The 15,260-nt window shown below is 39.0% G+C and overlaps 1 pseudogene; it reads right to left on the bottom strand.

Moving 5' to 3' along the window:
- Positions 1-12,465: 12,465 nt before the first annotated feature.
- LOC111740124 lies at positions 12,466-12,582 on the bottom strand (annotated as a pseudogene).
- Positions 12,583-15,260: the final 2,678 nt, after the last annotated feature.

The raw sequence follows: 15,260 nt of genomic DNA, 5'->3' as shown, positions 1-15,260 counted from the left end.
CAGTCAGCAGGCTCCTCTCACCCATGAGCTGTAGAAACAACAGTTTTTCCATCTATACTTGTAACTTGTTTGGTCATGGGTGTGGGTGACTTAAATGTGAAAATTATTTCCCTTGTGGCATCTGTCATTGGTTGAGATATGTGATTATTGGTCTGCTAGATCCACAATTCCCCAGAAAAAGATTGTTGATCCAAATCTGAGAGAGTTACAGAGTCCATGTGTGGCACTGGAGGAGTTTTGCCCATCACCACACTCCAGAGAAAGTGGCCTTGGAGCAGGAACCACATTTCTCCTCAAATGGAAATTGATCTATTAAGTTGCTAGGCCTCTCTTGAATACCATTCTATCTGCCAGCTCCAAGTCTCTAATGAGAAAATAAGGTAAAAATACTAAAATGTAAAAATCACTACACATATATTAGTATTGCTTTTATTACTAACAATATCAGTCTCACTTTTGCCAACTGGCCCACAAGATAAAGGTGCTTGGGTTTAGAGAGAACTTTGGACTCGATTGCCAAAGGGATTTTGGGACAGCTACTCTGCACACTTACCATTCTACTCCTCATATGTACCCCTCAAACTGACTCTCTAAAGCAGTCTATCAGAATCACCTGGAAAGCTTGTCAAAACACAGATTGCTGGGCTTTACCTAAGAAGTTTCTGATTCAGCAGATCTAGCATCAAGCTTGAGAGCTGCATTTCTAACAAGTTTCTAAGTGCTGTTGGTATTGTTGGTTTGGAGAGCACTCTTTATGAATCATGGCTCTGAAGAAAGAGCACTTCTTTTAGAATATAACAAGAGGTGTGGAAGAAGTAAAAATAAATAAGTTATATGGAGAAAATGTGGGTGGTGGGGGAAAAAAGGGATTCCAAATGTTTATACTAAAGAATTACCAGCCTGTCATACATACAGATCATCTAGTTTTCATCTCATTTGGGGATGAGCTCACTGAGGCTTTAAGTGACTAGGTCATTTGCCCAGAGTCACAGGGCTGGTCCAGCAATAAGAGAAGTAGAACTAAAATTCAGTTCTCCTCTATGCTAGTTCTATGTTTTCCAGTGCAAAACATTGCCAGCAGTTACAATTTTCACTATTTTTATCTCTTTAAGGAAAAGTGGTGCTCAGATAACCCATTCTAATCACTCAAATTAAAATGAAAAGACAGAAGAGGAAGTATCATGAGATAAATACAATCAAGTGATACACGCATAGGTTTTCAAGAAATGGCAAATTTACTAACCATGTTTGGTGACTTAGTAGTTGACCCGGTGTTGATTTTTAAACCATCTATTCAGTGTTCTGACTTCCTATCCAGGAGATTCTCAAGTAGCCCAATTCCTGTTTGATTTTTAACAGCTTCTGCTTTCAGCATGCATTCCAGTTTTATTTGTGCCTGGCAGAGACTAAGCCTATACTTGCCCTGGAAGCATGGGCTAGCTTGCAGGAGAGGATGGAAAATCTCCACCCCCTTTTTAGAAACATTCAAAATGTCTGGTAAACTGATCAACTGCCATGCACTGCTATTTAATCTTCTCTATTCTGGCCTAAGAGTACAGAATCCTTCCTCTCTCATTCGTTGTGAAGATGCTGAAGAGGGAGGAAAAGAAATCATGGTAACAGAGCTTGTGAATGGGTAGACAACATGCTCGGCTTTTGTCATGAAGGAAATAAATGTATATAAATTTGTTTTGAATTTGAAAAAAATTAGAGGACATGAGGCTATTCCTAATATTATTAATTTACTTGGGCTCTTATTGTCCAGTGCCTTAGACATAATAGGCCCTTGATAAGTATGTTTTGAATTGGCTGAATTTTAGATATTACTCTTTGTAAGAGCTAACATAACCCAGGACCTTCATTTCCTCATCTGAAAGAGAGAGTAAGAACCCACAGACATTATATAGAGATGTGGTGAATTTATTCAGTAGTCTGAATAAATTCCTTTCTGGTAGCACACATAGATAGATTTCAGTTACTGTGAAATATCATTTATATTAGCAGTGAGACAGCTCTAGAAAGATCTAAAAATAAGCATTTCTATGCTTATCCAATTTAGTCATAGCTACTAGTACCAGTATTGAAAACGACCATGCCCTCAGACTACTGTTTGGTTAACAAAGATTTGCCATTAAGTTGTTTATCATTGTCTCACTGGGCATTCCCCTGCAGAAGTACTGAACTCTAACCTGTCTTTCAGTTCACCTATTGGTCTTAGGAAAGATAGGAAGATAAGGATAGAGGCAGTCATGTGCTGGTAAATGTTGAACAACTAGCTCTCTGGGAAGGGGTGACTTGACTTGTAGCATTTGCCAATTTCTGTGGTGTAAATACTCCACCATGGCCAATTTAAAGCTGCCAGCAATTTAACAACTGACACACAAAATTCCTGACAAAACCTGGCTCTCATGAGCTGCTACAGGCTGGCACCAGCACACCACTAGATAGGAAAGAAATCACATGTAGCAAAATTATCCCATATTAACTGACATGATTTCCCTACCCTTTGAGGAAAAGAAAAAATGTTGAAGTGGATGACGGGAAAAACAACTGTTCTAGGAGTCAGGTAACATGAATTATGGTTATCCGCCAGCAGTCAAAGAGGTAAATAGATCAATGACCTCCATAACCAACTAAAATGACACAAACTCAGAGTAACTGGAGACATAATAAGACTTGGCAATTAATTCGTAAAGACTAAAGGAAAGTCTCTGTTGTCTGCCATAACATTGTAATATTGGTATGTATTGGTCTAATGGTAGGGATTTCAGATTTTCAATCCCAGGATTCCATAAATTCCACTAGTACACTACTTTAAATTACCAAGCACAATGTGGTTCAGTGACCCATGCTACCAAGAGCTGAAGGGACAGTGTGGTATGACAAAAAGCACTGACCTAGGATTGGAAAGCCCCGAATATAGTTCTCATTGCTTTATGGAATAATTTTGTTAAAATCATATAACTTTTCAAAGTGTCAGTTTGCCTCATCTACAAAGTAAATAATTCCCCAAAGTCTCTTGTAGCTCTTAAATGCTAGGCTTCTAAGTGAATTTTTTTTTAATCACTTCAGTCATTTAGACTTTAAAACTATACTCATTGCAAATAAAAACTGCAAATGGTGGAAATAATAACCTGCCTGAATTATAATACGGGTCTCATTAGGACTTCGGCACGGGAGCTGAGCATACCACTCTGGCAGAATTGCTGGTGAGAACCCAAGTTAGAGGTGGTGAGGAAGAGCATCCCATAGCAGCTCCCTGCTTTTTAATAATTTCAGTAATAGAGGACTGGAATTTGCCTCTGAATTTCATCACACCCAACCCACTGCAGCGCCTGTTAATGACCTGAACTGCAAACCACACAAATGCCGCCCCTCCCCAGAGTCCACATAACATGTCTAGGATGACCTTGCTATTTGAGGTCCACATGGGTTCCTTATTAATGCAGACAGGTGTCTTCCTTAGCATGAAGTGCTAATTTTACAAGATGAGCTGGAACAAACCTTTTCTTACTCCAACTAGAAATTAAAATTATTAAAGATTCTGTTCTGTGGCTATTGCAAATAATACTGTTCTACTCATTATGTGATCCACTCTTGAACCTGCTATGCAAAGTCTTAAGACTTCTGACTAATGAATTCTGTGTGTGTGCGTGTGTGTGTGTGTGTGTGTGTGTGTGTGTGTGTGTGTGTGTGTGTTTGTGACAGACAGAGAGAAAGAAGGTAGAAATAGGGTAGGGAGAGCTTGGCATATGAGCCTGTGAGCCTGTGTGTGTATATGGATATAGCTCACAGAAAAGTGACCAACAAATGATTTTAAAAGAGGATTTGGGTCAGAATTCTAGATTACTATGAACATTCAAAACAACAGCTTTAATCTAGAGTTCCTCGGATATTACTAATTTGTGAATTAAAACTATAATTATTGAAGATTGATGCAATAATATCTTGGCCTCCCTGATTCAGTATCAGACAATCAACTCTCAAATTCGTACTTCTAAAACAATGAAAATAAATACCATATCAAGCATAATCATCAAGATTATGCCCTAACAGACTCTATAAAACCACAGAATGAGGAGTGTACAAGAACTCATGAGTGAGAGGAGGTAACGGGGAACAAGATGTGGCTTCCAAACAAAAGTAAAGATTGCAAACAAAAAAGTCAGCTTTGGGAACTACTTGTAATGTTCGACTTTCCTGGAGCAAAAATAAATAAATAAAAATTCGCTTCGAGTCTCTGTGACTATTAATTTTTTTTTAAGAAAAAAAGAACTTTCGTTAAATCAGGCTTTTAGCAGGTTGGCTGAGCAAACGAAAGCCTCACTCAGCCTGCAGATGTCTGTCTAAGCTGCCACATGGCAAGAACTGGCCCTGGGGGGTCTCATAGGACCCCAAACTTCTGATTTTGGTGCTGATTCCAAAACTCCCCATCCCTTTCCAGTTCATTACAAACGCCTATTGTTTGCCATATTTATCTGCCATCACTGCTGTTTGTTAGCAAATGGAAAGAGAACTGCCAGGACTAAATTTCAGCCTGCCCTCAGAATAGTGCAAAGGCGCTACAGGAATTGCACGACAGATGGTCTTTGAATGATATACAGAACCTCTGCCCTTGGGCCCGCTTTGGAGGAGCTGTTTTGGATTGTTGCTCATAAGAGTGGGAGGTTGTTGTGTGATATGTGATTATTCCATAATAATTTTAATTATTTTGCCTGTTTTCAAACAATAGTCTCAGCCTTTTTTAATTTTTACACTCACTGAGTTGTGACACAAGCATTCTTTTCTCTATGTTAGCAGGGATTAAAATCAAGCCCTGTATCCCTTCCCATTTTTCAAATAATCCATGTTTAAATAAATTACCTCAGTCTGGAAAACTAAGTTACGTGGCATCCTCCTGGCACACACACAGGCAAGAAAAAAAATTATTGTGGTGTCTGGTTTGAGACTGTCGCAGTAACAAGTTTCAAGAAAAGCCTGCTCTTTGCCTCTTTGGATCAAGGCTCCAGCTAAGGGAGCTTCATTTACATGCATGTGGGGATCCCATCGGATCTGCTCAAAGGTACAGTCCGAGGCAGTCAGACGGCATCCGATGTGCATGTAAATGAAGCTTCCCGAGTGGGGTGTAGGCTTCCGGAGATGTGGAAAATATGCCATCTCCGTCTCATCCAAATCCAACAGAAACTTCCGAATATTTTTCTACAGCAGCAGGAGCCAACGAGGAGCAGATGCTAAACTTTCAAGGCATCTGAATACATTTCTCTTTACCAAATAGATTTGTTGGCTGAGCACTGGCAGGAAAGGTTCAGGGTTAGAACCCAGGCTTTTGGTTTCTCGGGCCAGTGGCCCGTGGATGCCAACCTGCACATCCCAGTGGTGCCGGCAGTGGCTCCAGCTTTCACCTAAAGGAGACTACCACTCAGGGACATGTCAAGGCCACCAGGGTCAGTATTAAAAAAATAAAATCTACAGTGGTTCTAAACCACAGGAGAGAATTACTGCTCATAAGATGGCCTTTTTACCAAACATAAGAATGTCTGACTTTACCAGGCATTTGTTGCTCATGAAATTCTTCCCTACAGCTAAATTCTGCGTCCCCAAATAGATTCCAGTTCTGCGGCTGAGAGCCAAATCAAGCTTTGAATAATATCCAAGCTGACTCGTCTGGTAATAAGAAAGAAATTGTTTCTCCTTGGTCTCCAGCTAAGTGATAAAGTTACCTAGAAAACAGGAGTCTCTGGGTGAGCGGGGTTACTAGAAAAGAGAAAACACAAAACTCTGACCCTGCTCTTTGATGGAGAAATCCCCCATGGAGTCTTAAGTGCTTCCCAACAACTGTGGTTTTAATCCAATAACAGCAGCTCCTCTAACAGAGAGAAACCCAACTCACACAGCAGTTAATACCCAAATGAAATTCAGATAACTCCCACTGTGTTGACAGAAAGGATTGGCAAAACATCCTCTGCTCCTTCCCAAGCAAGGCGTGCCTTTGGTAGCACGCAGCCAGCCAGCCTCCCAGAGAACAACCACACAGCTTTCTCCCGGTCAAGGCTGATGTACACAGATTTCTGGTTATACAAAGCACAGGTTCCCAAGGAAAATGTATAAATTAATGTGTGGCCTCTCGAGGAGCCACAACTGCTTGTCCTTCAAGATATGGAGGATCACCTAAGGAGGACTTCCCTGCCTTGCTGGGATGTGGCTATTTTTGTAACAACACCGTTGCTGAGATTTTTCATTAAGTTGTATGATTAAAACAATGGCTCTGACAATTTCAGCTTTCATAAACAATGTAGAGCTGTGTTCGCAACCTATTCGAAATGGTGAAACCCCACTTTAAGCATATTTATGTATTATAATCAGTTAAGTTTCCGTACAGGTCAGGCCCTATACAGGGTACTTTAGATACATTATCTCTAAACCTTACAACAACCAGGAAGGTATTTATTGTTCTCATTATATAAGTCAAAAGAGGAAAAAGAGTCTCATGTTGATTAAGTGACTTAACAAAAGTAACTCATAATAAATAGCTAAGTCAGGATTTGAATCCCTACTTGTTTAATTCCAAGGGTCATATTCTTTTTACTAATGTATGTATGGGGAGTGTGTTACATTCACATGTGGCATATAACCTTGTGAAAATGAATGCAAATTTCAGCACATTTTGGATTCCTGAAGGAAGAAAGTATGTATAACCTCAGTACTTGACATATTGTGAATACTCAACAAATACTATTCACTGGCATCTTTCTTTATAGATATATAATTGACAAGTAAGTGTTAATCTTAATCATGTAGGCATTACCTTCTACTTTCTCTGTCAATTCACCTGATGTTACCCTGTCTGAACCTAAATTCTGGAAAATTTCTCTGTTGGGGCCAAAAAGATTTAGCCAACCCAAGTTTAAATGGACCAATTCTAGGTGAGAGCAACTATCAGTACCTATTCCTGAAATGAATTCAAGTATCTTATAAACATCCACAACCAACTCAACTCTCCTAACAAAGAAATATGGCAAAAATAAATAAAATAAAAATTACCTCTCTTATATATGGAGAGTTCTGGTAATTTAGCTAACAAAAGAATATTTATTGACTATACAAGAGGATAGGAGCAAATGATTCTACATTGAAATCCCCAACTGCATCTTGTGCTTTGTAAATAATTTTTCCTGTATCTTTGTATCTAATTCACGAAATTTAGAAAATAATGCTGTTTTAATGCAAACACATATAAAAAACATGATTATTTTCTTCAAGACAACAACTGAAAGATTTCATTCAAGATCAAAAAATAAATAGCCTAAGTCAATAGCAAAGTGACTATCATTGAAATACATATATTTTTAAAAGAACAGCGGCATTCAAATGTTCATCATTTTGCCACAGTTCCTGAGAACTTCTTTTTTTACATTAGGAGTCAAAAGAGTGGCATTCTGTTGGGACCCCCCAAGATCTCTATGGATGGCAAACTTAACAGTTAAAAGATTGTACAGAATGCTTTTATTCTGATTCACATGTGAATTAGGCTGAGGTTAAAGGAAAAATAAATGGGAATTAGAAGGCAACTCACAGAGGCATTCCAGTTGGGAAGCAAATACCGCCATTAAGTCCCAAATGCAATTTATGAATACAGCATTTAAATTTTCTAATTGTTTCTACTTAAAAAAAATGAGACAAATGGAATTACATTGAAACCAGCCATTTAATCATGTACAATTTTGCTGACCATCGTCTCTGTACATCCAGTCCTGAGCTCCTGCTCTCACATCTGTAACCTTGCCAAACTTTGAGTCCAGTAAGAAGAATCTTTTTCCTTTTTGTTTTTTTTCCCCTCTGGGTAGGAATAGAAGAGGCCAGAGAGTCCAAGTTTCATGGTCAAATAGCATCAATTTGATACAGCTGCTAGGGACATATGAAGCAGAAAGGGGGCCCTGGAGATTATCTGTGCCAGTAGTTTTCAAATCAACTAGAACCACTTTGAAACTACTCTCCACATTGTCCATTCTTCTCACCTCCAGTGGCCTAATATGCACTCTGTAGGAAATAAAAGAAAAGGAAGGCTCCATTAGATAAGCTGCCAGACAAGTGATGCTATGTATCTCTGATATAAATGATTATTTCCTACCAGGAACCCATGAATACACACTTTAGTGTGACAATTTGTAAATTTTGCAATAGATAAGCCGATAGATCTCCCAAAGACTTTTTTTTAACCTAATACCAAATACCTATGCCCCATCCGTTTTGAAAGTTCAACATGTACACTGCTTCTAAGAAGTGAAAAGAACTGTTCCATATGGTGACAAGAGTGAGTCATCTATTCATTCATTCATTCCAGTATTTGTTAAATTTCAGATATGCCAAGCAGTGGGAATTCAGTGTCAATCCTCAGAAAGAATACTGTCAAATGAAGAGAGAAATCTGACAACAATTACCATTCAAAATGAGTATATAACAAAATTTCCCCCGTTTGACTGTCTACATGCTTCATCACAGAGGCTGCCCAGGTTGAGACCTCCGTTAAGTTCTTTCATGGAGGCCCCAGGCCATTCCTCTCCTGTCAGGCACAGCTGCTGCCACCACTCCTCTCCTGGGAAACAGAGTCTCCCCTGTGGTTCTGCCTGGGCTGCTTCTGGGGCCATGGTAGGGCACGCCACTACCCCACACCTCTATTACCCTCACCCCTTTTTCCTCATCCAGAATCTTCTTGGAACCAAGGCCAGCCTACCATCTGTAGCAGATACTGAGAGAACAGAGCTTGAGTTGTTGTTTCCTCCCCGCAACCCCCTCCAGGAAATTTCTTAGCCTCAATGCCAACACATTTCTCTGGGGTCTCTCCTAACAGATCACAAATACGTTTTGACACATGTAACTCCGGTACAAGTGGCGATGTGTAGAAAGTACAGCTGGAGCCCAGAAAAAAAATCAATTGAGTTTGTAAAACATCACTGAGGAGATAAAATTTAGAAGATGAGTTGCACTTCATTAGTCAAACCATCATTGTGCATGTTACAGGATGGAATGTCAGGAAAGTAGAGGAACAGCCAATTCAAAGGCTTAGAGAAATTTTTTTAAAAGTACTCTGTTCAGGGAAATACATATTTGCTTGCTAAAGCACTATATTTGGTGCTGGGAGGGGAAAAGCAAGAGATGAGACTGGAAAGTAATAAGGATTAGATAGATCATAAAGAGTCTTATATGCCACATAAAAGAATGTTTTATTCTTTTTTTTTCTTTTTTTTTTCTTTTTTTGGCAAACCTTTGAAGAATTGAGCTGGATAATTGTTTGATTATATTTATCCCTTGAGAAGACCATTGTGTTAATAGTGTAGAAAATAAATTTGAGGCTAGATAGACTAGAATAGGAAGAGGCAGGAAGATCTACATGGAAGGGGCTACAATATAGTCAGGAAAGAAGTAATGAGGTATTGTGGCAGGCAGAATACCGAGATGGCCCCAAGATCCCTGCTCTCTAGTGCATATGTGTGATGCAACACCCTCCCCTTAATGTGGGTGGGGCTTGTAAGTATATGGCTTTTGTGTTATGGCAAAGGCGAAGGAAATTTGCAGATGTGATTGAAGTCCCTAATCAGTTGATTGTGAGTGAATCAAAAGGGAAATTATCCTAGATAGAACAAATTTCATCAGGAAAGCCCTTAAGAGAGTATTTAGCTGTCAGAGACTAGAACGAGTATGGAGATTCTGCTGGTAGTCATGGAGAGACAAGTTACTCTGTTATGAGAAAGCCTATGAGAGGGTAACATGGCAAGGACTTACAGGGACCTCTAGCAGCTAGGAGCCATCAAACCATGCCTGGAATCCTGACCCATATAAACTGTGAGATAATAAATGTGTATTGTCTTAAGCTCCTAAATTTGGGGTAATTTGTTATGCAGCAATATTTTTTTAAAAAACTAATAGCTGGCAGTAGACAAATAAGTAGCATATTCAGGAGAGAAAATCAACAGGAAGTAGAGTTTGAGTTGGGGGTGAAAAGATGATTCTGAAGTTACTGGCTAGGAATGATAAATAAACAGTTTTATTTTGGACGTGTCGAACTTGCTATATCCATAGGAAATTCAGGTGGCCATGGCTAGAACACAGTAGGATATAGGGTAAAAGGAAAGCCAAGAGTCAAGCCTGAGTAAACAGGACAAACTCCAGTGTCCAAATCTGAGGGGCCAGACACAAAGTGAAAGCCAAAATCTGGAGCCAAAGTAGGCAGAGTAACTGGCCCCCATGGGGGCCAATGAACATGGCAGATGGAAGCGGGCCTAAGGAAGTTGTCTGCAGGTCTCACAGGAACTTCAATTGCTTGTATAACTGCTCCAGTGGGTTTTGTCCTGCGTTGTTATTGTCGTTGTTTTTAAGAAGCAAATTAATTCAGGCAGGCCCATGGTTAGGGTGTGATCACAAGGCAAAATGTAAAGGAGAAAGGAAAAAAGAAGGCTAAAGATGAAGTTCTAGGATGCCAGAAAAGGGGAGAGGAGTTTGCCTTGAGACTGAGGAGAGGCCTGAGAAGTAGGAGAAAAATCGAGAAAAGACAGGATTTTCCTGTAAAACCTAGGAAAGGGTAGTTTCCAGTAGACCTGTCTTGGCATACAAGAGGAAGGTTGAGAACGCTCATGAGATAAGGTGATTATGAGTGAAATTTAATGTTAGCAAAAGTTAAAAGTTAAGTCGCGGTGGCCACTTTATAGCAAATATTTTACTTTCTCATTTGTAAAATGAGAGTCATAAATGAGGGTGAAATACCTGCCTTGCTTTCCTCATAGAGTTAAAAGTTTTCCCCCTCCTTCTCACTCTTCTCCGTAAAGGCTTGAACAGATAGGGGCCAACCCTTTCCACCTCCCTAACTGAGGGAGAGTGGACCCCAATCTTAGTTAGGACCCCAAAGTACCCCTGAACTGCTTTGTCAGGTTCCCCTTTACTTCAAGCTAATTCCTCTCTGAGAGGAGGGGCATGGAGACAAAAATGCTTGTCAACCACCTCTAACTGCCAAGAAGTACAAGAAATTGGAATGCAGAAGAAGGGAGCCTCACTTCTCTTTAAAGACACAGTGTCACTTTGTTTACTTGGCACTTGCTTTATGGAAAACAACTGCGAACTATGAGACAAACAAGAGACCTCTGAGCAGCCAAGATCTCTACGCCACAGAGCTGGCCCTCATTAATGAACTTTACTGGAAAAGATTTCGTGAATTCTTTACTTAGGGCCTAGTCTTCCACTTCAGAAATTTTAACAGATTTGGTGATATGGTTTCCAAATGAATAGCCCAATAAGAGGAGCAAATTAAAAAAAGAGGACTAGAAGAGGCACATCAATAACAGTAACAAGTGACAGCTGATGGCTTAACAGCAAGGAAGGAAATGGGAAAAATAACTATAGTAAGCAAACAAAAGAAGTAAAAATCACAGCAGCTGAGGATCATTTAGTGCAGACTAAAAACATTCTACACACTGTAAGAGACCCCTGAGGGCACTAGAGCTCAATGTAATGGCATAAGCCATCATTTAAAGAAAGAACAGTTAAATTACATTTGGGATAGTCTAAAAAGGCAGACATTCATAATACATAATAACAACAAGAGGAGACTATGGCTTGATTCATTTATTCTTTAAAAAGTATTTCTTGAGAAGCAGCTCTGTGCCAGGCAGTGTGCCAGGCACAAAGACACAAAGGAACAAGAATGAGATGGTGTCAGTCTTGAGGAACCCTCAGTTATGTGGGAAGCTCTGCTATTCAGAGATTCATTCCCTGAAAGATGTCCTTTAAAGAGCCCTTAGAGAGAACATTTATTAAAATATCAAGGTTCTTGGAAAATCTGACCCATTCACACTTCTTCAATTGACAAAATCAGGACTATTTTATCTAGAGTGGATTGACTACATTTGTTGAAATAAAACAAGCAGAAAATTTAAATGTAATCCCCCTGTATAATGGCTACCTACCCTTTGGTTCTATATAAAAAAACACCTTCAGGAACTGTGATGATTTTTAACAATATTCAGACTAAGGTGCTTTTGTGCACTTAGAGTGCATGATATTTGTTTTAAGTCATTAACGTTATCCCCCCAAGTGTAGAAGTTAAAAGCAAGAGGTAGCTTAGATCCAGGAGAAAGAAACTGGCTCTTTCTGACCAATCTCTTATACCATCTTTTTGGAATCCCACAAAATAAATTCTAAACCGTTGTTTACAAACTGTAGAAAGAGCAGTTATGTCAGAGTCCCAGATTTCTGGGCCAAATCACAAGTCTACTTGGACAGAATCTCTAGGGTGGTATCCATGGTTTTAAAAACCTCTCCAGGTGATGCTGACAGGCAATGAGAACCACTTATAGCTAAAACTCCATTGTTTTCCATGTATGCCAAATAAGTAAAAAGTAATTTCCCTGTAAACATTATAGTTCAAATTCAATGAAAAGGAAACCCCAGATTGTCTTTTTTTTTTTTTTTTTTTTTAGACCAGCACCTGGTCTTCCTAGGTGGACTCCCATCCAAGTACTAACCAGGCCTGACTCTGCTTAGCTTCCGAGATTAGACAGGATTGGGCACATTCAGGGTGGCATGGCCATAGTCACCCCAGATTTTCAATATTAAAATTTAATCTTGTAACTGAAGAAGAAAATCATTAACAAGAGAAATTCAATTCATGAGTGTTTTTGTTTTGTTTTGTTTTATTTGTAACTTTGTGGTCTACAAATTGGAAAAGTAAGGAGCTAAGCTAAAAATATTTCAGACACAATTATATTTTGGCTACATCAACTTTTCGTCATCATGCATGAATCCTCAGGATATTAATAATAAAGTCACAGGGAACCTGAAACTTTTGTTGTAAAAACAGTATATTAAATAAAGCTTGTCATCTTTAGGAATAATGCCAAGTCTCCCCCGACGCCCAAACATGCTGTTTAAGTTTTCTGCTTTTGCAGACCCAAATATAATGTGAGGATGAAAGAAGATGTTGAAGCCAGAAATAGTATCATTTAATAGGGTTTAGGGACCCTGTAGAATGTAGGGGTTAGACAGAGTGACATTATATGTGATTAAGATGTCTAGAGTTTATTTCAGCCCCCAGGGGACAGATGCAAAATATATAGCTATTAATAACAATGGTTAAATAACAATAATACAACCTCACCTTGGATCTCAGTGTTTTTTTATACTAAATGACTGCTGCTTGGAAAACTCCAAGAAAGAGTTAAGTGAAGGAAAGTTTACTGACTTAGGACCAAATGTTAACTTCCAAACTGGATGGTCAGCTGATTTCACACATGGTTTTACCTCTCTCAAGAAGAAAAGTCTCTCCTACTCTCCTTTCTCATCAGGAAAAAATTCAAAGACCTACAGACTTAGCAAGCTATAGTGACTGGAGAGTACATACTGGTTTTCTAGCAGGCCAGAGAATCTCGTCTGTCCTTGCTTGGTATAAGATCTCTCTGGACATTTGGTGTGAGAAACAAACTGACAAACCAACATGTACCCTCTGTCCATATAAAGAGCACTGTGTTAGGAGTTACAGGAGATGGGTATTTTAATACTACAAGAACAATATTTTTGTCCTCAAGGAAACTAAAATATAGATGGAGAAAATAAATCCACAAACATCAATTAGGGAATTATATGCCATAATTCATGAATAAATAATATCATAGCTGTTCAGAGAAGGAAAATTAAAATGAGGACAACTAGGAAAGACTTCATAGAATTCATGTACTTGGGCTTGGAAGGATGCTACCAGAACAAGTCTCAAGTGAATATGTAAGGGGAAGAATTGGCACCTGAGCATAAAATTACATGTTTGTAAAATGACCTTTATGGCTTTCTTTTCTTTATTAATATAAAAGGAATATCTTTACCCATGGCCATGACTTAGAAAAGTGTAAACATGAGGTAGACAATTTAACAAATTTGGTGAGTTCTTATTTTCTAGACAAGTTTCCATCCTTCCTAGATTTGGGGGAAGAGCAAATTTGACATAGCAAGAGAAAGGTGGGGAGGCTGTTGTAATTAGACAATCTCGTAACAGAGAGCGATAACTACTAATAATGATGGATGAAGCAGAACACTGAAGGCTCAGCAAGCTGGGGCCACTTAATTCTGGGAAAATGCAACCATGTTCTTTCCATCCAGCCACCCCTAGCAACTTCAGAATATATCGTAGCTCCCAGTAATGTATTTTCTCTACTTATTCCAATTTCATTGAAAGAAAAGAAAAAGAAAGAAAAAAAGAAAGAGAGAGAGAGAGAGAGAGAGAGAGAGAGGGAGGGAGGGAGGGAGGGAGGGAGGGAGGGAGGAAGGAAGGAAGGAAGGAAGGAAGGAAGGAAGGAAGGAAGGAAGGAAGGAAGGAAAAGAGGAAAATAAAGATACAAAAGTCATTTTATTCATTTACTTGAAAAATTTTTATTGTGCACCTACTACTGATGTTAAGTGCAAGAGACACAGCTATGAACAAAAGATACAAATGTCATATGATTTTAGAGCTTTTTTGCCAATGGGAAAAAAATCTCGATCTTATGATTCTTGAAAAGAATGAGGTAAACAAGGTTTTGGATATACCGTAGCTCTAATACCCCACGAGTAAGCAAAAGTCAACTTAGATTTTTTTTTTTTTTAATCTATTCCACAAGGAAAAGTCACCTTTCTGACACTAAGTCTAAACATATAGACTTTCTCTGCTGGTTCCTTTTCAGGAACTACTCTCCTTATCTTTCTAGTTGGCAATCTAATTCTTTTCTGTTTACACAGTTGGCCTTCCTTGGCTCTTTCTCCATCTCTCTTACCTGGGCTAGAGGGTCTCTTTTCCTTTAATTTCCCCCATTTTGTTTGTTTTCCTCAAATTCCAAAGGTCACACACCCAGGCAATCATGAAACCCAAAAGAAGGTTACATGATTCATTTTTCCAGACCAAGAGTCTGAGGAGCTTGCTTGCCCCTTTGGCCAGGCCCTATCCTGGACAGAAGCCACAGAGAACACTGCTGACTCATGGGCTGGGAGTCCTTCAGGAGCTGAAAACATGTGTTCTGGTTTTTGAGCTTTTTCTTTTAAAAGGGAAACCTAAAACTCTTTTCTTTGCTTTAATGAATTATTCTAGTTTTGCTCTGAGACCACAGCTCCTGTTTTATTTTCAGTTGTCTTTTTCCATAACTCTTTTTAGAAATAAAAATGGGAAACATTATCTAGCCTCTAGGAAGAAATATGTACATACATTCAAAAAGCAGTTTCATGCAACCTTAATAACCTGAATTCTATTTCCC

This window comes from Pteropus vampyrus, unplaced genomic scaffold, assembly GCF_000151845.1.
Source record: "Pteropus vampyrus isolate Shadow unplaced genomic scaffold, Pvam_2.0 Scaffold58, whole genome shotgun sequence".
Lineage (NCBI taxonomy): Eukaryota > Metazoa > Chordata > Mammalia > Chiroptera > Pteropodidae > Pteropus > Pteropus vampyrus.
This window is presented reverse-complemented; position numbering and strand designations above follow the sequence as displayed.